The sequence below is a fragment of the Portunus trituberculatus genome, chromosome 41 (assembly GCF_017591435.1).
Source record: "Portunus trituberculatus isolate SZX2019 chromosome 41, ASM1759143v1, whole genome shotgun sequence".
In the NCBI taxonomy this organism is placed as follows: Eukaryota; Metazoa; Arthropoda; class Malacostraca; order Decapoda; family Portunidae; genus Portunus; species Portunus trituberculatus.
This window is the reverse complement of record NC_059295.1, coordinates 32,161,426-32,172,535: the sequence shown is the minus strand read 5'-3', so window position 1 is coordinate 32,172,535 and position 11,110 is coordinate 32,161,426. Positions and strand designations below refer to the sequence as shown.

At 38.7% G+C, this 11,110-nt stretch overlaps 1 long non-coding RNA gene across 2 annotated transcripts in view; it reads left to right on the top strand.

The window, feature by feature from the left end:
- The first annotated feature begins 4,181 nt into the window (after positions 1–4,181).
- LOC123516626 overlaps positions 4,182–11,110 on the top strand; it is a 14,685-nt gene continuing 7,756 nt past the window's right edge. For both annotated transcript variants that reach the window (XR_006678268.1, XR_006678267.1), the window contains exons 1-3: positions 4,182–4,425; positions 7,650–7,868; positions 11,064–11,110. The exon at positions 11,064–11,110 is cut by the window's right edge and continues 108 nt beyond it. This is a non-coding gene — a long non-coding RNA (uncharacterized LOC123516626). The remainder of the gene's footprint in view (positions 4,426–7,649; positions 7,869–11,063) is intronic.

Below are 11,110 nucleotides of genomic sequence, written 5' to 3'. Positions count from 1 at the left end.
ACCCATTTGCCTCGCCGCTTCCAGGGACTCGAACAAGGACCCTCTTGGTTGTGAGCCGAGCGTGCTAACCACTACACTACGCGGTGTGTGTGTGTGTGTGTGTGTGTGTGTGTGTGTGTGTGTGTGTGTGTGTGTGTGTGTGTGTGTGTGTTGGAATTGAGTGAGCGAATACATGTCAAAGTACGTACTACTAAAATAATTAAAGGTTTCATCCTCCACAGTTTAGGCTTGATGCGTGCGAGCGCAGATATGTAAGTATTCAAACTCCTACTTTCCTCTCAACAGGGCCTGGCAACCAGCGGGATTTTTTTTTCCAACACTGTTTTCCCTTGGCCAGTGCCCTTGTAATGTATTCAAACTTTTGAAGATTTCACCCTCCAATATATAGGCTTGATACGCACGCACGCACGCACGCACACACACACACACACACACACACACACTCTCTCTCTCTCTCTCTCTCTCTCTCTCTCTCTCTCTCTCTCTCTCTCTCTCAGGCTTTTGAAATATTATGATTGTCAGCACATTTTAAATACAAGATTGGAACTTTCAGGAATAAAAAGAAAAATAACAATACATTGCTGGAGGATGTCACCGTTTATTAGTATATCATGGACTTCATATTAGCACAAGCAACATCACTCATCCTTATTTCATGAGTATCAATAGAATGATCATGTTCGGTTCGCATCAAAACATACATATTGAAAAACAAGCCACAACAGACTGCGGTTCTCACGAGGTGACCTGACTAGAACTATTAAGATGATTGTGGAAGTAAAAGCTGTTTGCCGTGCATCAGAGACAAAATATTTATCAAAGACGATATTTAAAAGTCTCTATGGTGTTGCAGTATATCACATCTCGTGGAAACCCATTCCATGGATTAAATACACGGAGGAAAATTTTATTCTTTATTCGTGAGACTTGAAGGATTTGTCTATTATATTGAAACCATTTCTTTTGAGTGATATTTGTAAAATCTAAATATTTACTGCACTCCATAATATCAAGTTATCAATACCTTAAACCTGAGAGAGAGAGAGAGAGAGAGAGAGAGAGAGAGAGAGAGAGAGAGAGAGAGAGAGAGAGAGAGAGAGAGAGAGAGAGAGAGAGATGGCTTTATTGTTGTAAAGTATAGAAAATGAAGGAAGAGATCGGAATATGCCGGCCTCTCTCTAAATATTGAGCAAACATATTTAAGGGGCGGGTTATGATAGAAAGAGACATTGCAGTACGAAGAACCTAACCTAACGGAGATAATCTATATTCAGACACGGCGATCACGCACAGGGATTAATGCATACGTTGGCTAGATTAACTGTATCAAACCCAACGAAAGGAACAGAGAGAGAGAGAGAGAGAGAGAGAGAGAGAGAGAGAGAGAGAGAGAGAGAGAGAGAGAGAGAGAGAGAGTAATATGAATAAATCCGCATCTGTCCGTGTGTTTACTTCCAGACATTAAATACCAGCAGTAACCTGAATTTTGCGACATATTCTCCGTCGCTCAACTTACATATAAGAGCTCTCACTCGAATATCATTTCAGAAGCAACTGAGTTGAACAACACCGTCTCCCCCCTACCTTCAAGTCTACCTTGACGCTGATCAGCTGACATGGGTTACTCGTGCCATGGTACAATAACGAGACAGGTAGACGCACGAGAGTCTTGAACTCACAGCCCTACTGGTAAGTCTTCTGAAACGTTGTTTCTGTGACGTCATCCACTCGCCTAGCCAGCTCTGATCGCGATAGTCTGCTACTCAATAAATCATGAATAATTAATAAAAAACTTTTTTCTTTTCATGATCAATTAGTTATGTAGTTGAAAATTAAATATGATACACATTAGTGATTGAATGTTGATGATATTTCATAGCGATAGACAAGATATTGTACGGATAAAGACATGTCAGATAGCCTAGTAGATGTGGATCAAACACATTGTTAGTGGATTTTTCAAGCCATATACATTATGCATAATTGCATAATGCACATTGATTTCCTCTGATCCTCTTCGCCTTCATATACCTTCGTCGTCTTCCTCAGCACCTCACTGTTCTCTCTACATATAAAACTACAAGAGGCTAAAGGCTAATGCACGTATGAGTCTAAAGGCGATCCACACTATACAGGGACGGTCACGCTCTGTTTACGGTGCTGTCACATACTAAATGCATTTCAGTGGGGACCGTAAGCCATTGAAATGCATGTAATATGAATGGACCGTGAGTGCATACCGCTATTTAAACGTGGCAATCCATTCCTTTAGCTTGCATCGGCCCTAAACTATTCACACTTCATATAGGTACTTTATTCTTGAGTGTAAACCCATGGTACAATAACGAGAGACATCAAAAGTTATTGTACCATGGTACAGTCAGTAGCCTGTAAGGCTGGCATAGCCTGTAAATTATGGACTAGGTCTAGGCTACTAGTAGAACTAATTTCGTTCATTAAGCATAAGCAGATTATACAATTTCTAATTTGGAGTGTTGAAACTGATCAGATTTAGCCAGTAAATCTAAGTTTCCTTACCTGTATTTTCTGCAGAAAGGCCACTTCCATTATCGTGTCCACGAAATGGCAGATTTTGATCAGGGACTGCCTCAGTTTTAGATCCCTCCAACTCCTTGGAACTGGGGAACCTAATAACTCATATTTCAAATTGCGCTTAATTTGGGCGGAACTAAAATGTTGCTCACAAATCACGGCATTATTTACGTTTACTGTGTCAGCACGATAGCATTTTTGGAGCCACTGTCTTGCGATGGTCTTGTTCTTGGGGAATTTATAATATTTAAAATTACTAGACTTGGCAGGCGTGCATCCATACACTGCACAAGGTCTAGCTTTGCCCATACTAACAATAAGAAATTAATATTAAGGCACATGAAACATACAATACAAGATCAAATTCTGCCACACGTGTACACTCACTGTAAGATGTGGAGTTGTTTACACGACCGGATGACGTCACTGAGTCAGCTGGTGGTTCCAATAATGTTCTCGTGCGTCTACCTATCAAAAAGTTATTGTACCATGACTCGTGCTTGTTTCTGTAGCATTATTTTTTGTGATCTACAAATGCAGTGATAAAGCAGAATGAACTGAAATTCATACACACTAATCAAAGTCACTGTGCTTATATTAGAAAATGACGCATAAGGAAATGGAGTTATTTCCTGATAACGTTTACGCAAACGAACTGGAACATTGAAAATATAGCAGAAATTTTAACATGTCATGAACCTATATTAGTGACAATACAGACAACAGACAACTATTACGCCGTGTTGTCACCTTCACGAGCTTTGCATGGCTGAGTTGCTGTGAACAACTTTGAGTGATTACATTATCATACGAGGATTTATTCAAAGTCAAGAAAGTGCGCACTTTGCAAGAGAAAGAGCTTGGGTACCGAAAATCAACGCCTAATTTTATCATTCTGTAAACATACCGAAACCACCAAGATGATCCCATAACAGTAAATTGCCTTCTGCTCAACTTGTAAACTACCACCCACCTCCCCATTCACACCCCACGTCCTGCATCAGCACACACAACATGAGATCACTCACCTCTACTCCGTGATGTCCACCAACTATAATCCATTTCCGGAACCTCAGTGTTAATTCTTTTCTCACATACACATGACACCTTGCACACCAACAGCCGTCGAGCGGTCCTCAGGATCTCAGAGGCAGAGCAATGGAACCTGCGTTTCTCCACACTAACCCCTCAAATTAACTTTCAACAGCTATTAGAACTTCATGAAACTTCATTAAAATCATCAAAATAAATTTTGTATATTTTCCCAACAATTTAAGTGCGTTAACAAACTATGAAGTAGCGAGTGGCACTGAAGCCGCATTGGGCGGCGACACTGCAGTCAACTCATTGGTAATCTTGAAGGAAGAAGAAAGAGAGCAAGTTGTAAATATAAGAGGAGAAAAGAAATAGTTGTTGTATCTTTTTCATACTGCAGTTACAATACTCTGGGACTTGACCATCGTTATTATGTTTCTGAAATCCAAACAATGTTTTTGTGTTGGTTTTCACATACTGAAGGATTCACATTTTCAAAGGAATGGACAACCTAAAAGCCTATATATTGAAGTAAACATTTCATGCGATCCTTCCTCCAAGGTGGGGTGATGTGCCGTTGCAAAGACGAAATCTCTGAACTGACAATCTACGTCTATATTTACATACTACCATACTAAAACGATATTATCAGAAAGAGTTTAGGGAGGAAAGTAACTCAGACCGTGAGAAGTCCTCGGGGAGCTGTGATAGAGGTGTCAGTCAGTACAACGAGGCAGCGTGGGAGCACTGGGCCAGTCGGACGAAGATGACGTGCTGGGGCAGGAGTAAGGTTCATCTCAGGGGTTTCAGCTCGCGTTTTGCTTTCTCCGATTTAAGGTAATGGAGGACGGGGACGGAGTTACTGGAGCTGTTGCGTGTCCCACATGCCGCTCTCATAGACAGTCGGTTTGGTAAATATGGAGAAAGATGTCAGTCTGACTTGAAGTAATAAGGAATGCATCAATGTTTGCACTTTGATGCCTAGAATACGAAATGGGCATTCCTGAACGTCGGAGAATATTCTCTAGATTTCGGAAAAATCCCTAGATCTAGGGATTTCTTTCTAAATGCATAGATTTTCGTGTTCTATACATATGCAACAGTTGATACATTCTAACTAAACCAAACCCTTAACTAAACTTAATCTTAACTAACAACAATGTAGGGATTTTTATGTTCTGCTTAAAACTTATTTATTACCATCAACACTAAATGAGTGATTTGCAAGGAAATTGTCTATAGAAGAAGAGTAGGCATTTTCTTAATATACAGGTCCCGCCAGCTGTCCTCAATTCCTGACTCCCCCTTCGCAGCTCCTCCTGACTTGACATCACATGTATGGAGCCACGCGATTGGTCAACAAGGGAAAGAGAAAGAAAAGATCATAACTGGAGAAAATGGGATTAAAACAAGAGATAGAAAGGCATTGGATGGGATGATAAATGGAGGAAGTGGAAATAAAACAGAATCAAAAGAAAATGGATAATAATGAATGGAAGAAATGGAAATAAAACAAGAGATAGAAAGAAAAGTAGATAATGAATAGAGGAATAGGAGGATATTAGGACATTGCAATATGGCCACTTGTGTGTGTGTGTGTGTGTTTTGTTGACCATATATGTGACGTCAAATCAGCTGGGTGGAGTAGCTGCGAAGGGGGAGCCGGGAATCGAAGAGAGCGGGCAGGACATGCATATTAAGAGAGTGCCAAAAAAGTGTCATAGAAAAAATGTCTACTTTCCAGTGGTGCACTTCTTTTTAGTATCAGTGAGACTAATGACTTTCTCCAGTAATACCATTATTTCTTAGTATTTAAGGTAACATGGAATATAATATTCTTTCAAACACTTTTTAGTGACAGCTTTGTACGAGATCCATGTCCACTTTTCCCCATGGTCAGACTGACACTTTTGAAAACCTCACAGACTATAAGGAAGATAGTATCAAGGACATGTAGCACGCCACTTCCTCCTCCCATTACCAGCATCAGCTGCATCTTTCAACCAAAAGTACAAGAAGCACAACCTGTCAAAGAAATGCTGAGAGGCTGGATAATTCAGATGCAGCAAATTAAAAGTTAAAAAGACAAGCCAACGTAATTCATTAAGTAAATCACCTACAGAATCTTCTACTTTGTGTTTGAACTTTAAAGCATTCTTACCTTGGAGCTCTTCCTTGAATGATCTTTCCTTATGAGCCATATTTGGGTAAATTGACGGGTAGAAAACTGAAAGATATCCCCAACCAATTAATTAGTCTAATAAGATTAGCTACCAACAAAACTTGATCGCTAAAGACAAAAGCTTGAAAGTGCATTGGAAGTTCAAATCATAAGGTCAAGGAAAATAGTCGTAAAGCTTATGGCCCAGAGAACGTTTAAGCTTGGTGCTTTAAAAAGCACCAAGTTCTCTGAGCTTAAAAGCTGAAGGGGAAAGAGAATTCTAAGAACTGATATGGATTGAAAAGAAGCAGTACCAACACTCAAGGGAACAACAAATATAAGCAAGTTTGAAGTCATGACCCTTTGTATCCACAACTGGAGTAGGTTGGAGTAATCTAGTCAAGTCAAAGGGAGCAACACCATGCATGATCTTCCAACACTTAATCAGATCAGCTCTCAATAACCTCCCACGAACAGAAAACGATAAGGTGAAGAAAGTCTGTCTGCATTGGACAAATTCTCCAGGTCAACAGTGTTTCTGGTTTACCTTTGGTGAACAGACTCTAATAACTTAATGTCTCTAATATAGCCATTGTTCCACACTACTGAGTTGAATTAAAATAAAGGATGTACATGAGTAGTGCATATATAGGTAATGTTATCATGAAATCATGAGAATGGCACAAAGTTGCTTTAGGTAATTTGGGAGCGTCTTCAAGTAGAGAATTCCAAAGTCAAGCAGAAAAATCTTGATCTCACATCACTGGTATGACAGCAAACAAAGACATTTGACGTACAGTGCATTCAGAATTCACTCTCACAAATGAGTAACATAAATACAGACACTGGCCACTCAATTATTAAGTCAGCTTTTAATAAACAACTTTAATCAGGAAAATCCTTCAGCACATGACAGACTGTTATATCTATTGATTTTACTTTGTGTATCTTCTCTGCACAGATTTCAGCATATATAAGTCCCATATGTAACCTGTTTTCCACATGATGCACCCAAAGTCAATAACTTGATAAACATGGGTTATAAAAATCTTGCACTTTGAGATGAGATCTACATGGGTTATAAAATCTTGCACTTTGAGATGAGATCTAGATATAGACTTTTTTTTCTTTTTTTTCCCAAGAGGGCAAGAAAACATTAAAAAAAGAAAAGGCTTACTTGAATGCAAGCTCCCTAATAGAATAGTAAAGAATTAGCCGAAAGTCTGAGACAAATGTCTTGAACCCTCCCTCATAAAAGAAGCCAAATTATAGGAAGATCGAAATACAGAAACAGGCAGGGAGTTGAGAGCTTACCAGAGAATGTTATGAATAATTGTAAAGCGAGGCCACAGGAGAAGGGGAGGCATGCAGTTAGCAAGATCAGTAGAGCAGTTAGCATGAAAATAGTACTTTTTCATGAATGTTAGTACAATTTTAAAGAAGAATCAAATAATATGTTGAGATCCCAATTGGAAGGTACATGAGGGTGGGAAATATTTACCCAGCAAAGGATATTATGATCACACATGTTCAAAGGAAAAAGGATCCTCATGTCTGGCTTCTGTCTTAGTTACATTATAATGGCCACAATCCTGACCATCAACTGAACAAGGCTGAAGTACATCAGCTAAGCCACACTTCAACACTGCTAGGCCTACTCCAGCCATACTTTTGTCACTGACTGTAGTCACTATACTAAGGACTGGACTAACCCACCAACCAGCTGTTTTCCCATGAAGTATAACTAGATAAATATACAAGATAGATTTGTCTAACACCTGACCCTGCCCTCACTCCCTCTAATGACCCACACAGTTACCCATACTGGAACACCTACTTTACAAGCCTCATCATTATCTCATCACACTGCTTTCTTCCACTTAGTATTCTCCCTCCACAGACAAATGTTAGCTGACATATTGGATGGCTGCCAAGATCCTCACCTTGCCTTCAAAACTCAACCATACCACAAACTTCTTCTAGAAGACAAGACAACGTACCAATATCTGAATGGCTGACCTGTCTGGTATCAGCACCTTTGAAGCACTAGAATTTATAGTGCCACAGCCTACACAGCCACATCCAAATCCCAAGAACTAGAACCTGCAAGGATTGAATGGTTTGTTGCTTTTCAGTTTTATCTTGTAATCATACTCATCCTTTATGGCTTGCTTGCTTTTGCATCAAAAGATCGGTCAAGATTAAGTCCTTCAATGTCCTGGTTGCTGTGAATGAATTTCATTGTGCTGGAAAAAAAGAAAAAGAAGTGGCTATTGTGGTCTGGTCTCTTTAATATCGATGTAAACAAATCAGTTCCATGTCTTTTTTCCAATTTTCTAATAAAAAAATTTAATATTTTATTTATCTATTGTTTACACTAGTTTGGTCAATGGTTATTACTAAAAACTTCAATAAAATTCTTCATACTTTCAATTTCGTATTGATTGTATGAAAATTTCTGGGAAGGCAACTGATCAAACAGACAGAGTGATTTCCTGGATGATCCTGCAATTCAGCAAATCCAGGTTTGGTTCCACCTGCATAATCCTGACTGTAAGCAGCCACAAATTTCCCCATGTAAACCGAGTTTAAGTAATATTGTAATATATGGCAGTGAATATGACAGTATATTGCTAATTGGTTGCAATGCATATGACTTTATGAGGAAACAACCTTAAAACAACTGAAGAAATAGTAAGACATTATAGTTAGTTTTAGACAACTTGAAAAATCATTCATACCTCTCATGATTTTCCTGTTTCCTCTGTAATTACCTTCTTCAGCTTCTCATGATCACCTAAGTAACAATGCAGCTGTATCATGTAGGGGGTTGCTTTTGTCTGAGATATATGGATGATGGATGCCTACATGTTTTAACTGTACAGTAACATTTTTCTTATTCTTAAGAAGAATGTTAGCTTGAGATGGCATTTTTTTTGTTTGATATGAGTATAAGTACAATGCAGTGCTGTAGAATTATTGAACTAATGCCTCTAACTACACGAAATGTGTTACAGGTAAAGGTTTTTGTAGAATGCCTCTAATTAACCATAAATCCTGTATTTCTCCATCCTCATCAGTCAGCAGTTGGTGTTGCCGTGTGTTGCAGCATACAATGTTCCTTGTGTGTTTTGATGCTCCAGTTTACCATGAACAGGCTGCATCAATTTGCCACTCCCACAAGGCTCTTAACTGCTAAGCTCCCAGTCTGGAGACTCTTCAGAAACCACCAAGAGGCATGATGTTATCCTATCCTCAGCAGTCACTCATTAATTAGTCCAGTGCCAACACTGTAAATTTACAGCATCTCGCTTACTCACGCTCATTGCCACTGCTATAAAATTTAATGCTGCAGTATAAAAGGAACTCTGCAATGTTTATTTGTTAAGTAAACTTGACAGAAAACATGTGTACTCCAAGCCTCATCTTAGCCAGTGGATGTCTTTGTTTGTTTGTATGCCTCTTTTTCAGGGCATGAGTGGTAATCAAATTAATACTTGTAGAGCCGTTATCAGAATCAGTCATGGCATACTGCCATAGTTAGAGTGACAAACAGATTTACTCTGAGTTAATTGCATTTGATAATGAGGAAATGTTATGAGACACATCTAATGATGATTCAGTATCTGTTAAGACTACATATAACCAAATGAAAGTACATACTAATAGAAGGAAGAGATCCCTTTTACCAAGAAAAAGACATTATGGTACATACAGACACTCAGCACCTCATCGGCCACTGCACAGTGAATGATGGTTTTTTATGGTTATGATCACATTCCATCAACATCAGGCTGGCTTGTTACACCAATTGACATGAGGCAAAGAGATTTCATTGATGATAGCAAGAGGAGATCTGTAGCAGGTGCAAATGAACACATAACATGATCCCTACCACACCAGCAGCTGCTTATCCTTTAGCTCCGTGTGGTCTACCACCAAGCTTCATTGCATCAAAACCATCAGTGCAGCCTTTGGCTTTATGTGAGATGGTGAAAGATGGTAGAAGTAAGCAAAGAAAGGCAGGGAAAATACCTTGGTCAAGCAAATGCTGTGTGGTAACACAGCATGACACTGGCAACTTTGGGATCATTAGGTTTGCCTTATCACTACCACCACCACTACCCTTATCACCATTCCCATCTGTGCCACATGAACAGACAGAAAGAGTTGAAAAATGGGGAGTGGTTATGGTAAGATGGATATGATTTTGTACCCACATTTACTAAATTTTAGGATGCCAATGTTGTGGGATGCAAAGTTTCTGAATTATCAGCATTCTCATCCAGACTAGGTTTCTTCATATCTATTTCCTCAGTTGATCTCTTCAGCAAAATTTTAGAGCTTACTAACAAATATTCTTGGTTCAAGCATGGTGGCCTGGTACAAACTCATCATCTAAAATTGTTCTGGTATGATATTGAGTTGAAATTAACTGATTCAGAGTATAGCTTTTGCAATTTTCATGGGAATAATAAAAACTCAAGCATTTCCAATTACTGGTGTACAGACACCACCTCTCATCCTGATTTTTATTGAAGAAATATCACAAAATAGATTTCAATTATCCTTTCATACTTTCATATCTTCCATATAAATTATCCTCATCTCAGGATCACAAACAAGTTGAGAAGGATTAAGCTTATATTTAACCACCTTTGGCTTAGATTTTCCCAGCTTTTCCATCCCTATAAAATCTTGTTATTGACTGGAGTTGGGTGCTGTGGAGGGATCAGTTGTCCTTCAAACAATATATCCTGAGTAAACATCACAGATTTGTGTTAAATATCTATGTAATATGTCACTGGTAGACTGGGTACATACAGGATATGATGGACAAACAAACAGGGAAGTAGGGATTTCAGGGGCAGTTTTAAAGGGGCTGTTTCAACCTTACATGGGGTGTGGTCGTATTGTGTACCTTGACAACTTGTACACCAGCCTTCTACTTGTGTGTTACTCATTCCAACACCAATCATGAATGTGTGGGATAGTGAAGATGCACCACATGAATTATGTCATAATTTATATTATTGTCAAATTTTTCATATTGGTATGATATTCTATCCACCATCTCTGTCTTTCTCAGTTTTCTAGTTCCTTTTCTCTTAAAAATACATATCAGTCAGAAGACAGTAATATAATAACACTGCTGTTGGTTTAGTTTAAGAATTTCTTTGATTTTTTTTCAAGCAGTTATTATTGTTGTCATTTAGATCTCAGACAGAAAAAATCTTTATCATATCATGGCAGTTTTGATATAGAAGCCATTTTCATATAAAGAAAGCATTGATTTTGCCTTGCATTTTGACAGACCGACCTTGAGTAATCCTTGTTTTGCTGCTGTTGTATCTGATGTGC